Source organism: Crocuta crocuta, unplaced genomic scaffold, assembly GCF_008692635.1.
Source record: "Crocuta crocuta isolate KB4526 unplaced genomic scaffold, BGI_CrCroc_1.0 scaffold1028, whole genome shotgun sequence".
Taxonomy (NCBI): Eukaryota; Metazoa; Chordata; class Mammalia; order Carnivora; family Hyaenidae; genus Crocuta; species Crocuta crocuta.
In genome coordinates this window covers 506,528-520,938 of record NW_027532432.1, presented here as the reverse complement: position 1 = coordinate 520,938, position 14,411 = coordinate 506,528, and the positions used below count along the sequence as shown (strand labels likewise).

Sequence of the window (14,411 nt, the reverse complement as noted above, 5' to 3'; positions counted from 1 at the left end):
TAGGCAGAGTTGGAATATAATGAAAGAAATCTTGCAGCACACAGATTTGACCAGGATAGATAATAAGTTTGGAATATACAGAAGCAAGAATTGGGGTGGTAAGAATTTATCAAAAGTCTTATCAGGGAACCGAGGTACTGCATGAGCCCCAGTTATTTTTGATTGACTAAAGTTTCAGCCCTTGAGGCATTCAGGTTAAGTTTCAAACTTAGAAGAGACAGGCTTCAATTGGCTAGTTTGGGTTACATGTTCACCCCTTATAAATAAAAGGCTCCTTTTTATTTACAATTCCATCAAGACTGCACAATAGAAGAGAACTAACTGCAGAAAAGAGATCAAGGTGCTGTTTTCCAAAGGAAGGGAATTCTGGATAACCTTAAATATAATAAAACTTAGTACAAGGTAGGAATCTCATGAATATTTTTACAGGTGTTTTTTCTTAAGTTTATTTGACATTGAAACTTTAATTTTATTTGTTTTTATTTTTTCAGAGCATCCATATGACAAGTAATGTTTTAAGATATTGCCTGAGGGTAGGGCTGCCTTAAAAGCACAGTTCCTTTGATCACACTGCATTGTCAGTGGAGAGCATATTTGCTATTTTTGCAAAAGGTCTCCCTTAGAACTAAGCCTTTTGGATACTTGTTTTTGTGCATAACATGAGTATGCAATGTGTAAGTGGGGAGGAGAGTGAAATTGACTTTGTCAACTTGGGCTGCTGAAACAAACTACCATAGACTGGAGATACTAAAAACATGCCATTTCTCACAGTTCTGGAGGCTGGAAAGTCAAAGGTTAAAGGGCAAGCAGATTTGGTGTTGGGCAAGGTGTGATCTCTTGTCTCTGGTGAGCTGCCTCTTTACTCTGTCTTCACATGGCCTCTCCTCAGTACACGAGCAGAGAGAACTTTCATATCTCCTTCTCTTTTTATAAAGAAGGTTATCAATCCCATACTGACCTCATCTAAACTTATTTTACCTCTCAAAAGCCGGCCCCGCCTTGAAATACTGTCATACTGGTGAATAGGATTTTAAGATATGATTTTGAAAGGAATACACATGCAGTCCTTGACGGAAATGGTCTATATTTTTTGTAAAAAAGCAAAGAGAGAGATTCCATTTTATAGGCTCTTTTACCAAATACGTATCTTCTACACTTTTAAATAAAGAGTCAAAGGAAGATGTGATAGTATAACAGTGGTAACTAAGGTTTATTAAGCATTTTGTATGTGCTAAGCCTATCTTGAGCATTTTACATTCATTATTCTATTTCATTATCACAACAACCCAATATAGAATATACTACTACTAATATTCTAACTTTACAGATTAGAAAATATGAACACATGATCATATAAGCTAATAAGGCAGAGAGCCATAGGAGGACTTTGTATTTTTGAATATATAAAAGATTTTTTATTTCAGTGTTTATGCTTTCTCATTCACTTATTTAAATAATATAGTGAAAATCTATGAGAGATATTGATAGTTTTAAACACTTAAATGTTACCATTCTGTTTAGGATCTTTACATAACTATAGAGTTTCACTGGCAAAAACTTTGCTTGAAAGAGTATTTATTAAAGTAACGGAAAAAAACACTTCTGCAAACTGTGTGTAAAAATTGTTATGGCTTTTGGCATATATTTCTGTTCACCTGATTTATTAGCCTTTAAAAATATGCAAAATTAAATATGTGCAGCTGACACCTCTGTAAAGATTATAGTTAATTCATTTTATAATCACATCTCAGGCATTTTATGAGAGTTGGATGATTTAAAATCCAATATGGGATATAGATCTTTCATGCATTCCATTTGATTATGGTCAGGAGGTCCTGAACCATGGAAAGAACATGATTTTCTTGCTTAGTTTACTAAGGCAATATTTATACATAGTTACCTAGAATTTGAAGATTTTTTTGTAGGGAAATGCCAAAGCTTATTTCTCTTTCACAGCATGTTATAGATTTCAAAAATAAATGGAAGTCATTAAGGAGTTATTTTCAACAATCTTATATTTCATTCATTCAAAGAAAAAAGAATTTGCTTAAGGCTATCATTTCTAAACCTAGTTTTGTGACATATTAATAAATTCTAAAAGAACTTAAAGCACTCCTTCAGCTGTTGAATATAAACCGTTGTAAGATGGTATAAGATGTACTTTTTACCTTTTATATACATGTACATGACTCTTAGTTCAAGTTCAATAGTTTGGATTGAATTGCTTATGATTTGAAAATTGACAATGTATATAAAATTCTATTGCAAGGCAGAAAACACACTTCTACATTTATCATAGTCTGTGGCCATATTAAATAGAATATAGGAGGAGAATGGTGATAAAAAGTGTATATAAATTGGCATATATAACTATTTTCTTCCAGAAACACCAACTACTCATATTGGCAAAGGATTAGAAACCTCTTTTTATAATTTTCTTTCTGAGTGCTCACTTTGGCAGTGCATATATATAATTTTCTTTCTGATATTAAGTACTTTCATAATCTTAAATTGCTTGCTCTTCTGAACTGTGTTTAAATAAATTCTGGAACTCTAAGGAAGCTAATAGGAAGCACCTGAATCTTACTATTTCTCAAAAGAAGTACCTTTCCTTTGGTTAAAAACTTCTAGCTANCCCCAGGGAAAAAAAAAAAAAAAAAAAAAAAAACAACTTCTAGCTAGAAGAGAGTCCTTATCTTAAGGACAAGCCATCATTGCATGTGAACAATTAGAGGCTATATTTGAAGGTACATCTTAGCCTAATAAAATATTTTCTAGTTGTTTCCACCCCATCCACACAACAATCTATCAAAACTTCTCTGGCCTAAGAACCCTTCAGTATTTGAAGATGGATGACAGTCAGGATTCCTCACACATTTATTTTTCAAGTTAAATGTTTCTGACTCAGGGCACCTGGGTGGTTCATTTGGTTAAGCACCTGACTTTGACTCAGGTCATGATCTCGCGGTTCCTGAGTTCGAGCCCCATGTTGGGCTCAGTGTCCACAGCTCAGAGCCTGGAGCCTGCTTCAGATTCTGTGTCTCCCTCTTTCTGCCCCTCCCCCACTCACGTTCTGTCTCTCTCTCTCTCTCTCTCTCTCTCTCCTCTCTCTCTCTCTCTCTCTCGCTTGCTCTCTCTCTCTCAAAAATAAATAAACATTAATTTTCTTTTAAGTTTCTGGCTTATTGAATCATTTTTAAAAATATCAGCACACTTCAAAACCCTTTTTGTCTTACTTTCTTTTGACACTCTTTTTTAACAATATTTTTTTAAAAATCTGGCATCCACAATTCTAAGTCCAGTATGACTTGGGTGGATTGAGAATAATGTATTTTCTGATATGGTGACTATTCTTCTTTTAATGAAACTAAACTTACATTAGGAAAGGTTGTTTTGTTTTGTTTCAGTAGGCACACTACTCCTACGGTACTAATTGAATATGCAAACTGCTAAATTCCTATATATGTTAACCAATGAATTGCTCAGCCACAAGACTATTGTCTTTTACTTTCAGAGCCAAATCTTTAACTCAAAATCCAGGAGTCAACCCTTTTCTCCTCTATTTAACACTATCATTACCACTCTTATTTTATTTAAAAGTAGACTTTTGTCTCCAGATATTGTATGTTGTTCCTAATAGCATGACACAGTAATTTTTAAGTCAGCCTCTTACATCACTAATAAAGATTCTTTAACTGCAAAATGGGGAATTAGACTATATAGAGCACATCACAGTTCACACACACATACACACACACACATACACACAAATTTAGATATAATTTGGGTAATAGTTTAACCAGATAGAAATCAAACTACTATTATGTAGCACTTATTAAAAAAGCTTTCTGTAATAAAATCAAGATTTATCACATGTGTTGCTGAAATCAGCATTCCACATGTTTGTTCTCTTACCTAAGTTATTAGTCTGCAAATTTTTTCAGAAAATAAAATGAAGTTGTATCCCAGTATTAGATAATTCATTTTCTAAATACCTTCAAAATTTTGCTAATAATATATTCTACTAAGTGTGTTTTTCTGGAACAAAGTTCTCAATCTTGGTTGTATATTAGAATCACCAGGGGGCTTCGAGAATACACTGATGGCCAGGCCCCATCCAGGTTACTCAATCTGAATCTCTGCTAAAGGGCCTGAGCACTATATTTTTAAAAATCCCTAGGTAATTCTGATGGGTTTTTAGGACATTTTTGCCCAAACAAAAGCATAATACCTCTGATTCACTTTAGCCAAACTTCAAATCATCTCATGCTGTACGCTGACGTAAATGATTAATTGAATAATTAAATGATATTAATTAGAAGACATGGAATCATTCCTTTTTCAATTATTAAATTCCATTCCATCAAGAAGGATGTGTCAATTTGGTATTAATATTTATTTAACATTTTTGTAACACTTGTTAAGATTCCTATATTTTTAATAAAAGATGTCACACACAGAGTTTTGACAGGCAGGAGCATTGAGAAAGAGGGTTTTTTTAAAATTTTTAAATATTTTATTTATTTCTGAGAGAGAGAGACAGAGAGAGACACAGGGTGAGTAGGGGAGGTTCAGAGAGAGGAAGAGATACAGAATCTGAAGCAGGCTCTAGGCTCTGAGCTGGCTGTCAGCACAGAGCTCGACGCGGGGCTGAACCCAGGAACCGCGAGATCATGACCTGAGCTGAAGTCCGACGCTTAACCGACTGAGCCACCCAGAAGCCCCAAGAGCATTTTAAATAATGGGAAAAACTGGGGTCTCCTGGGTGGCCCCGAGAAAGAGTTTTAAAATATGATTTTAAAATTCATCATAGTTTTTCTACTAGTAGTGACACTTGGTTTCTGTTTGCAAAGTAATCAAAATACCTTTCTTAAAACAACTGTAACAGAAGTAACGTGAGTTCACTCCTTGGTGAGTTGCAGGTAGAGACCACAACTAGGTGGAGTTGTCACACAAAGGAAATGTTATTTGTGGCAAATAAGTAGGTCACAGGGAATAACCTCCAAAGCTTCGAGTCCCTAAGCAGAGGTTAGTGGGTTTCTTCTATTTTAGGGTTAGGATGTATATTCAGAAAAGGGAGTTTTTTCATTGTATGTAGAGGTGGGCATAAGGTGGCACATATATCTTAAGGAAACATGTCTAGGCATATATTGTATATTATGTTCATATCGTTTCTGGTCCTCCTTCGGCAGAGATTGTAACATCATAGTGAAGTGAAGGTAACTATCAGACAAGGAGAAGGGGCTATGGGCATGCTCCAAGAGCCAGTATGAACTGATGGCATCCTGGCCATCACCTTATCTCAGATAAGTAATGCAAGGTCTCTTTTATTTTTGAAACAGCACTGGGAATTTTTACCACAGATTTATTGTCTCTAATATAGTTAACTAGACAGCTGTTAGTCTCTGAGTTCCCTTTGTTCCCTTAAAATCCTCAACTATTGTTATTTTTGCATCTCTTTGTAATTCTGACACCCCCTAGGAAGTTCTGCAAGCAGTATGCTTGGGCAAGCAGGGTCAGAGATGGTGGAAGATCCATGATGGCCAAAATGACTTCTCTGTGTCATGAAAGTTATGTCTGTCTTTCTTTTTCTGGGGACCTCTAATTCTTTCTGCTTTCACAAATACTGATAGTGCACAGAAATGGCTGAAATCCTGACAGTTAAGCAATGGACAGATGGTTGGGAAGTAGTAGTCTGGAGTGCTAGAATCTATCAATTTATCTCTTCTTTTAAAAATATCAGGATGATACTTTTCAAGTCTTCTTTCTTTAGGTTTCTCAAAACTGCATTCTGAATTGTCTGAAGTACTACTTAGTAACCTTGAGTATCTCATCATCTAGGGTGGGAAATAAGTCTATAGGAAGGGTTGTTGTTGGTTCTTGCTTAGTATCTTGTCTCTTAGGTTGGTTTTCAATGTCCGTTGGTCATCAGATTTTAGTTCAACATGAAACTTTGATTTCAGTTTTGTTCCAATTCAATTAACTTCTTTTTTTTTTAATATTTTATTTATTTTTGAGAGAGAGAGAGAGACAGCATGAGCAGGGGAGGGTCAGAGAGAGAGGGAGGCACAAAATCTGAAACAGGCTTCAGGCTCTGAGCTAGCTGTCAGCACAGAGCCCAATGCGGGGCTCGAACTCACGAACCGCGAGACCATGACTTGAGCCGAGGTCGGACACTCAACCGACTGAGCCACCCAGGCGCCCCTCAATTAACTTCTTAATCATGTTTGATTTTTTTAAGTTAAATTAGGAGTAGAAATTATCCCACCCAAATCGCAATATTGTGTTTTTTAGTATTATTTTCAAAATTTTCTGTATTTTAGTTTTATGTACTAAAAGTTTATTTCTCCATTTTAAATAAGATATCTTTAATAAACCACTGTATTAAGTTTTAGTTACTTTTTCATGAAAAAAAATTTCTGATCTCATATCCTATCTTAGCTTGAAAATCATCCTACCAAGTAATCTTAATTTATAGGTGAAGAAATGAAAGTTAAGAAAATAGTAATAAATCGGGGCTCCTGGGTGGTTCAGTCAGTTGAGTGTCTGACTTCGGCTCAGGTCATGATCTCATAGTTCGTGGGTTCGAGCCCTGCATCAGGCTCTGTGCTGACAGCTAGCTCAGAGCCTGGAGGCTGCTTCACATTCTGTGTCTCCCTCTCTCTCTGACCCTCCTCTGCCTACGCTGTCTCTCTCTCTCTCTCTCTCTCTCAGAAATAAATAAAACATTAAAAAAAAGAAAATAGTAATAAATAAAAGCTGATATTTACCCCACACTGTTACAAGTATTTTACCATGTGTTTTAATTTTATTATTGTACCTAATGTCCACAGTAATATTATGAGACAGATATATTTTTAAATCCTTGTTTAAGAGGTTCATAAAAAGAACCCAACTGGTCATCACCTAGTATTTGGTAGATTGAGAAAATTTTTAAAAATTTCTGCCCTAATCTTTATTATTGCCTTCCTTGTGCTGGCTTTAATCTTCATTTGTTGTTCTTTTTCTAGGTCTTTTAGGTGTGAGGTTAGGTTGCTTATTTGAGATTTTTCTTGCTTCCTGAAGTAGATTGGTATTGCTATATACTTCCCTCTGAGGTCCACTTTTGCTGCATCCCAAGGGTTTTAGACCATTGTGTTTTCATCTTCATTTATTTCCTTGTATTTTTTTAAATTTTCTTTTATTTCCTAGTTGCCCCATTCATTGTTTAGTAGCATGTTGTTTAACCTCTGTGTATTTGTGGTCTTTCCAATTTTTTTCTTATGGTTGACTTCTAGATTCATAGCCTTGTGGTCAGAAAAGATGCATGGTATGATCTCAATCTTTTTGTATTCATTGAGGCCTGCTTTGTGACCTAGTATGTGATCTATTCTGGCAAATGTCCCATGTGCCATGTGTTTAAAGGAATGTCTGTTCTGCTATTTTCGGATGAAATATTCTGACTATATCTGTTAAGTCCATCTGAGCCAGTGTGTCATCCAAAGCCATGTTTCCTTGTTGATGTAGATTGAGAATTTACATCTTAACCTGTTATTCTGTAACCTCAACTCATGACTACTAGAGTTCCTCCACCTCAATATTGTAAAAGGCTGTAGATACTAGGCCTGCTGAATCCCAACCTGGCATTTTTAAAGTATAAGCATTGCTTTCCAGTTTCAACAGGGAGTTTCCCATATAACCATGATATCTTGTTTTGGCATTTCCTCTTTTTTTATTATAGTAAATTTATAATTAAAAAGAAAATAATCTCACATATTCATTAAACTATGTTATAACCTACAACAGCATTTTTAAACTTAAATTCTATTGAGATTTTGTTCTGAATAATTGTTTGTAGGAGCAAGGGACAAGGGAGCAGTTCTGTACATTGTAAGATGTTTAGCAACATCACAGATGCTAATAGTGTCCCAATAGTAATAGATGCCGATAGTATCCCCAAAATTGTGACCATAGAAAACATCTTCAGACATTGGCCAATGTCACCTGGGGAATAGAATTGCTCCTGGATGAGAACCACTGCTCTACAAAATTCAGGCCGTATGATCATACAATTTTTCCTTTCCCAAAAGCTGCTTCCTGTGTTCCCAAATCCATACTGATAGTATCACCACATTCAGTTCTTCGACAAAAGTTGTATAGATTTTTAGAAGGGATTAGAAACTTTTTTAAAAAGTTGTTATCATTTACAATACCCTTTTCTCTATTTTTTCTCCATTTAGGAATTACATCTTCATAAAAACACCCTTCAGTTTCTAAAATATTTGAAAGAAAAAATTATTTTCAAGGCAAAACAATTCAAGAATTGATCACATTCAGTTTTATTTAAATTGAATTCCTTTTAAACCTTATTACTGAGACCTTTGCACTTCGCCTATTTGTAACTTTAGTAGAAAGTCTCCATGGTTGGGCAGGCAGATATACTATATTTCCAAGATAAAATGCCTTCTATGGTTTTTTTTTTCTAAGTATGTGATTTTCCCTTTAGGAGAATTTCCAAATAGTTATACATAATCTTGACATAAAATTCTATTCTTCTCTTTATATTAGGATTGTAACTACTGAGCATGGTATAGCTTTCATTATGATAATTTAGGTCCACATCTCACGTCACAGTTGCCTTCTTCATGTTAAGATTTTATGTTTATCTTATCATACATATACTCAGTATCGTTATTTAGAAATATAAAGACATTAAGTTGCATTCAAAGTATATTTACTGGTTTTTCCTTAGATATCATAGGTATCTACATCACTGTTTTTCCTCTTTGTATTTTACTTGATACACATCATTTATATATTATTGACCTTTCCTCATGGCAACTGCTTTCCCTCTTGAGATTTAAGAATCTTGTTGATTATATCAGTGAATGTCCTGAAAAATATGTCCTCTCCAGGCCCATGAAATGCACTTTGTCACTGCAGGAGCTAGTGATTTTGTTAGCATAATTATGTCCAAAAGAACCAAGTTCTGTTCTTTGATGTCATTTATCCAACCAGCTGTTCACTTCTCATATCTGCTTTTCTATCCAAAGGTATGACCTTCAAATGGGCAAAAAAGATGAACATACCACCTGGATTTCATGCCCTTCAATTCCCTGCATAATATTTGACAGACTCTAGAGGTTTGTTTGGTTTTTTTTCCTTCATCTTCTTCTTCTTCCTTTTTTTTTTTTTTTTTTTTTTTTTTTTTTTTTTTTGTAAGCTCCAGTGTGATTCTCCTGTGTTTCAGCCCAATTGGGTAAAAGGTTAATGAGTTTTTTGTTCTTAATCCTGGGTAAAATCTCTCTCACATATTAGTCACATGTTCCAAGACGACAGCCCAGCACCTTTTCAACTGATTAGCCTGAGTCTGTTTGCATCTGGAAGAGAAATCACCAATATTCATATCTGATCTCTTTTCACAAGTATTTGTCAAGCCTAGCCAGATTTCCAAAGTTTGGTATTTTCATGTGACATGTGGAATGTTATATGTCCAAAAAACCAGATTTACTATTGGTAGAAATATATTCAGGTGGTATGGAATTTCAGTGATTAAGAGAGAATTCCTTTCTGTCAATATTTTTACACTTTTTGGTTTCCATCTAATTATTGAGTAGCTTTTTTCCCAAGGCTTGCTCTTTGGGTTCTTTCCCCATCCTCTCTGAATAAACTGACCCTAAGTAATTATTTAACAATGTCCCTTCCTTTTTAATTTTTTTTTACAAGTAGTGTTTTCAACTTCATATTGGATACAGACAGTAAGAAAGAGTTAACATACATCCAATAAGTCCCTTGAAATGATTCCTTACGGTTCTTTACTTCCATATACATGGTTTCTTTACAGCTTCTCTAAGAATTCTTTCATTCATTCATTCATTCTGTGCCTATTTGTAGAGTGACTACTATATTAACATTACTGTTCTAAACTCTGAGGATTTGGCTGAGAACAATATGACAAGAACCTTGTTCTCATGGTGTTTACATTTAATTAGAGACAGAGGGTAAAATATAATCCAGTACAAACCACAATTTCACATAGTGATAAATAAATCAGGATAATATGTGGAAGAAAGCATCAGGGTCCCTGGATGCTTGCAAATTCTGTCTTGAAGATAAACCTGGCCAGTTCTGTCTTCCTGATGACTTCTGCAAACGCACTAACATGCTGATNGATCATGACCTAAGCGAAAGTCGGACTAAGCCACCCAGGCGCCCCACACCTTCCCTACTTCTAGAACAGCTTCTCCTCCTTGAATATCAGCAAAAAACCCCAGAACCTCAAATCAGAATATGAATATATTTATTTTTATTTGTTTATATTCCTGAAAGGTGTACTGTTGTTGGAAGAGATATACATTTCATGCATATTCAGAAATAAAGGTAAATGTCCCAGTCATTAAGAAAACAAACTTAAGTATCAAATGAAAACGGTTTGATTTCCCTAGTGGCTATACTAGTTGTGAGTTTGAACAAATTTCCTTACTTCTTGGAGCCTCAGTTTTCTCTCCTATAAATTAGAGCAATCCACTTAGCAAACTATGTCCTAGATTTACAGTGAGAATAAAATGTAATATCTAACCTAAAGTTCATAACTGAGTACCTAGCGTATGATAGACAAAAATGTGGTTTATCTCTTATTAATCTACTTTTTTATGATACTGCCACAGAAATATTTACTTGTATAATAATAGCCCTTTGATTTTCTAGCAGTCTCAGATTCATGAATTTAATTCCTTTTTAAAACTAGGAAGCCTGGCTTAGTTTCCTTCGGTTTTTTGTTTGAAAAATATTAATAAATTACAGATACTCCAAATACATGTGATTTGTATATTAATAAACAAGCCTTGCTTTTCCTGTTTTCTTGGCTGGCAGTACTATCTTCTGTACAGATGATTTAGAAGACAGATGCAGAGCAATTTGTGATGTAGATGCCCCCTACTGTGAAGCAATTATTGCCCTAGAGGCTCTTATCTTGCCTGGTTATAATTTTATTATAAAGCAAACAAATTTTTTACTGTGGAATGTTTATCAACCTGTAGCAACAGAGTCATTATGGATATCAATTTACATGACCAGATTGGCAGACATGCTGTAATGGTCTGCATCATAGCATTCATGGCAACAAATAAAGTCTAAAGTTTTCTCCAACTACATATATTATCAATAGAAGCATATTTGCCATCCTCCTTTCTTCATTCTTGTTGCTCAAAATGCAGAAAAAATTCTTTGAAAACTCTTTCAAGACATGAGCGTAGATATTTCAAATTATTTAAAATTCTAAATAAGGAGTCTTGGGAATAACATGCTAAGGGGAAAAAAGATAAATATATAGAATTTTATATAAAAGAGAAATTGACATTGAAAGGGGAAGGAAATGAGGTTGAGGTTAAAGATGAGTTGGTGTTTTAACCACATAACAACTATAAGTCCTATCCCTGAAAGCAGAAACATGGGCCAAGAAGATTTTTATCGTCTTTCTGCTTAACATCCATCTAACAGCAAGGCAATGTGTATAAAATTTTGTAGCACCTTCAGATATACTACAAACTTAATTACTGTTTAAAGGAAAAATTACATATTTCAAAAGGAAAGGGGAAGTCTGAATTTTCCATTAAATTTTGGATAAACTGAGAGGACTCTGGAAAGAAAAATTGAATTAAGTTTCAATTAAAAAAAACCATATTTGTAAAAAAAATAAGTCAAATTTAAAGTAGAAGAGGACTTTGAAATTTTGTGAGAATAGATAGCATAGGAAAAATTTTTAATACGATATATGATTATATATTTTTATTTTCTACTGCTTATAAGAACATCAACAGCTGTTAGTAAAAGAACAGATTGTGTGGCACCTGGGTGGCTCAGTGGGTTGAGTGTCCAACTCTTGATTTTGGTTCAGATCATGATCCCAGGGTCTTGGGATTGAACCCCACATCAGGCTCCGCACTGAGCATGGAGTCTGCATAGGATTCTTTTTCTCTTCCTCTGCCCCTTTCCCCAACTCATGTACACTCTCTCTAAAAAAAAAAGTTAAAAAACATAGATTCTCTTCTGAAAGATTGAGTTTAAATGAGCAATAATATTTGCTGTAAGTTCATATTTCTAAACTTCTCATTTTATGTAAACGACAGGCACTTTTTTATGAGCAATATATTCAAAACCCCTAAAATAAAAAGTTAATACTTTTGGAGGAAAAATATTAGCATAATTGTGAAATGAAAAACCAACATCAGCAAAGTCAAATTTTCTTAATATCAGCAAGACAGTACAAGAAGAATACTTAAACATGAGTTAACAGCTTGCTTCTCTGATGATCATTCATCATAAGGAAAAGGAAAGGAGGTGGGATCAGTAAGGAAATAATGAAGAAAATATGTCTAACCATTTTTATTTGTCAGCTACAGCATTTCCTGCTGATCAAGCTGGCTGTTGTGAATGGCTAATGAGAATAAAACGAAGATTGAAGTGCAAGAAAGAAAAATTAAAAGATTTATCTCCTTTTTTATTAGAATATATGGTGTGAATATAAAACTAGGGAAGAAATAACACTTGACATCATTTTTAGCTTCAAATGATTTGTTTGCTTTAAAAAGAAATAACACAGGGCTGGCATGTAAGAAGTTTGGAAACCACCACCTTATCCTAACAACAAGTAAACACTAAACAAATCTGAAAATCAACAACCATTCTTAGATCTATAAGAGAAGTTAGGTCAGAGGACAAACTACTGCCCTCTAAATTGGAGAGACAGGTGAATATAAAGAATTACAACTTACTGGGAAAGAAACCCATGACTTGAAATCTCTGTGGAACTAGCGCAGGGGTAGGGAAAGCTGAACTGTAATTGATGAATTGCAGGAGGCTCAGTATGGGCAACTCTGAGTGAAGAACTTCAGGGATGGCCTGTTGGTTGGCTCAGTCAGTTAAGTGTCTGTCTCTTGGATTTGGCTCAGGTCATGATCTCAGGATTTGTGACTTCTAGCGTCACATCAGGCTCCATGCTGACAGTGGAACCTGCCTGGGACTATCTCTCTCCCTCTTCCTCTCTCTCTGTCTCTCCCCTGCTTGCTCTTTCTGTCTCTCTCTAAATAAATTAAAGAAAAAAAAAAAAAAGAAGAAGAACTTCAGGGAGATGCAGCCTTGGAAAGCCCATACTTTTTTTGAATTTTACTTCCTGAAGTTCTATCAGGTTCTCACAGTGAATAACAAATAAAATTTCCTTCAGGCTTCCTGCATAGTGAAGAGAAAAGGGATCATTTTGAAATATATCCAAACTTTTTTTTCTTTTTTTTTTTAACATGGTCTTCCCTTAGGAGAAATTATTTAACCAGAAACTAACTGCTGGGATGTTATCACAGCCTTGCTGTCCTGGTCCCACACTGGGTTCTGGGCTGGCAGTTCAGAGATGTCTTGGGATTCTCTCTCTCTTCCTCTCTCTCGATGCCCGTCTCCCACTCACATGCACATGTGCGCTCCTTCTCTCTCTCTCAGTAAATAAACTTAAAAAAATAATATCAATAATGTATACCATTATGTATGCTTACGTATACATATTGTATAAGTATATATATATATATGTTTATTTATATTTAAGTGAAATGAAGGATTGCAGTGGTATAAGGGATGAAAGGAAAGAATTAAGATTGTTTTATTATTAAAGATGTTCCCTGTATCTGCAAAACAGCATAGTGTTACTTGAAAATAGAGGTGGATTAGTTGTAACTGTATATTGCAAATTCTGGGGCACTTGCTAAAACAGTTAAAAAGAAGTATACTTATATACTAAGAAAGGACAGAAAATTTAATCATGTGGGAACATCTTAAGAAAGCATACCTACCAAATATCTACACCCAACTACCTAACTATATATTTAATGGTGACAAACTTGAAGCTTTTCTACTAAGGTCAGTAACAAGTAAAGGATGTTCCTTCTCACCACTTCTTTACCACATCTTAATCAGAAGTCCTAGCTAACACACTAAGACAAGGAAAGCATATGCAGAGTGTGTAAATTGGGGAGGAAAAAATAAAACTCTGCCTGTAGATAACATGATGGTGTGTGTAGAAAATCTGAAAGAATTGACCAAAAACCTCCTGGAAATAAGAAGCTATTATAGCAAGGCTGTAGAATACACAATTAATATAAAAATGTCAATTGCTTTCCTAAATACCAACAATGAAGAAATGAAGTCTGAAATTAAAGATATCACTTAAATTGCCACACGCCAAAATGAAATGCTTAGGCATAAATCTATGAAAATATAAGATCTATGAAAACTACAAAACTCTGATGAAATGCTCAAAAAAGAACTACATAAGTGGAGAAATATTTCATGTTAATAGATACGAAGATGCAATATTGTCAAGATGTCAGTTCTTCCCAACTTGATCTCTAGATTCAGTGCAATCCCAATCAAAATCCCAGAAGATTACT

At 34.7% G+C, this 14,411-nt stretch overlaps 1 long non-coding RNA gene across 1 annotated transcript in view; it reads left to right on the top strand.

Annotated features, from left to right (window-relative positions):
• LOC144244161 (uncharacterized) overlaps window positions 1–14,411 on the top strand; it is a 184,958-nt gene that overhangs the window by 122,827 nt on the left and 47,720 nt on the right. Inside the window, exon 3 of the long non-coding RNA XR_013338857.1 lies at window positions 9,033–9,122. This is a non-coding gene — a long non-coding RNA (uncharacterized LOC144244161). The remainder of the gene's footprint in view (window positions 1–9,032; window positions 9,123–14,411) is intronic.